We start from the raw sequence: 2,276 nt of genomic DNA, 5'->3' as shown, positions 1-2,276 counted from the left end.
AAACAGGTCTTTTCTGGAGATAGTAAAACAAACTTTTTTGCTGGAGGCAAGGATTTTGAAACTCCTTATCACATACTTTTGGTATGTTGCCAGCAGCTACTAGTCCTTGGAAAAGGGCATCATGCTTGGAAGAGTGGAGGGACAACACAAGAGAGGAAGATCTTGGATGAGATGTATTGACACAGTGACTGGAACTGGTGTGTTGGAGACAGTGAGATTAGCTCAGGATAGGACAAAGTTCACAGCTATTTTGCATAGGGTCATTATGAGTTGCAGGCAACTGGAGGGCACATAACAACTTAATGACAATTCAAATTATTATTTTATTTATTGTCTTTACAAAGTTGGGTTGTTTTTGTTGTGGTTTTATTGTTTTGTTTTGTTTTGTTTTGTTTTTCCCAGCTCTAATCTGGGAGTAAGAAAAAGAGACTAATCAGGAACACAGGGCCAGTACTGAAGGAAGCATCAATATTAGAGCTGCTGGAGCCTCAAGTGCTCAGGAACTAGCAAACACTTTTGCTAATGGATTAGGTGGCCACCAGTGCCTGTTCTGGAAGACCCCCTTTCTAGTCTCTGTTACTAGGAGATCAGAAGGTGACTGAACTGCGTGCCACTGGATTGGAGTTTCAGGTGTTGGCTTTTATTTCTTAGGCTTCTGTTGCTTAAAGTCAGAAGAGCTAATTAAATGAGCTCTTATTTGGGGAGGAAACAGCTTCCAGCGGCACAGGGAAACCTGCTGGCCTTCAGACAACTTCCTCCCCCAGTTAGCTCAGAGCCTGGATGGTGAGCAGCATTCTGATGAGCTGCTTCTGTGCTTTGGAATGACTTCTTCCTCATTTCTTTGGGCTGTGAATGAAAGGTTTTAAAGTACATAACTATTGCCAAGACAGGCAACCAATTAGCTGTTAACATTCATCTTATGTGTAATTCTAAACAAAGGCAAGAATCCCAAAGTAATGAAACTACTATTTATTTGTCTGGTTCCTGCATTAACTTTAACTGAAGTGTAATGTCGAGGGTAGGATGTGCTGAGCATACTGTAGTTTTAAACTGCGTTTGTGTCTTATCTCCTGGTTTATAATTGAAGATGAACTAATCTCTGTGCAGGAACCTGGGCGTGGCTTAGCTGGTCCCTTGGCTCAAGCTTTCCCAGGAGGCTGTTGGCCAAGCCTGTGGCCTCACCTGGACTTGACCATGGAAGGGGACAGCAGCTGGCGCTCTCCCTCAGATTTTAGTGGCAGGCACTGGTCTCTGGGAGTGCAGGCCTCTCCTCAGGGCCACCTCATGCGTGGTCATCAGCCCCCCTAGGGTGAGTAATGCAGGAAAGCACAAGAGAGCACTCAATATAGAAGCCACAATTGTAATTTATTTATTTATTTTGAACAGCCAATACAGTTTTAATAACAGGGCAGAATCTGGGGTTAGTTCTTGTAGCTGCAGCCGGCTCTTCAGCCTCGGGCACGCTCGAACTTCTGGCCCTAGGAGCGGACGTAGGGTTTGGTGTGACCGTGTCGGGGTGCCCGGCGCCTTGCAGAAGGGCCTGTACACCTCTCGGCCCTCGCGCGGCCCCGACAGCAGCACGGCGCCGCAGCCCTTGGGCGAGTCCAGGGCCAGCTGGTCGGAGGTGAGGATCGCCCCTCCAGCCTCGAGAATGCGGCTCCGGGCCGGGCCGGCTGCTCAGTCGCAGAGCACACACCTTCAGCTTGGAAACCTCCTGAACTCGTACGTCATCTGTATGGTCCCAACCACCACAGGCGTCTTGTTTTCTCTGCCAGGAAGCTTCATCTTTCAGATCATCCGAGAAAGGGACAGCGGTGGCCGGTTGGTGGGACTCATGAACAGCCTCTTCAGCACAACCTGCTTGAAGGTAGAGTTGGTCCTTCTGGCCAGGAACCTGTAGAGCTTGACCAACAGCCGCAGGTAGATGTCCTGGCTCTTGGGCTTTTTGCGCCGAACATTTCTGTCCTTGTTGTGGCGGATGTCAACTCCCATGATGGCGCCTCCTGCTCAGCCAGGTCCGGAAAACAATTGTCTTTTTTTTTTTTTTTAAAGTTTTTTTTTGTTGTTTTTTTTTAGTATATGTACTGCCGAAGCAAGCACTTTTTTAAGTTTTTTATTGTGATTTTTAACAACAATTTACAGGAGGGTTGGATTTTTGTTCATTCATTGTTGTACCTCTTCCTCCCTCCACCAGCCCCCCAGTCCACTTTGCAATGCCCCTCTTGTTCCAGATTGTTGTCACACATAAAATGCCTTATCATCCATTCCTTTCAGTA

The 2,276-nt window shown here is 47.2% G+C and overlaps 1 pseudogene; it reads right to left on the bottom strand.

Moving 5' to 3' along the window:
* Nucleotides 1–1,421: 1,421 nt before the first annotated feature.
* Nucleotides 1,422–1,992, bottom strand: LOC102844881 (annotated as a pseudogene).
* Between the last annotated feature and the right edge of the window lie 284 nt (nt 1,993–2,276).

This window comes from Elephantulus edwardii, unplaced genomic scaffold (genome assembly GCF_000299155.1).
Source record: "Elephantulus edwardii isolate Elephantulus edwardi_28Jun2011 unplaced genomic scaffold, EleEdw1.0 scaffold00059, whole genome shotgun sequence".
In the NCBI taxonomy this organism is placed as follows: Eukaryota; Metazoa; Chordata; class Mammalia; order Macroscelidea; family Macroscelididae; genus Elephantulus; species Elephantulus edwardii.
The sequence above is the reverse complement of the archived record's forward strand: the minus strand, read 5'-3'. Positions and strand labels throughout refer to the sequence as shown.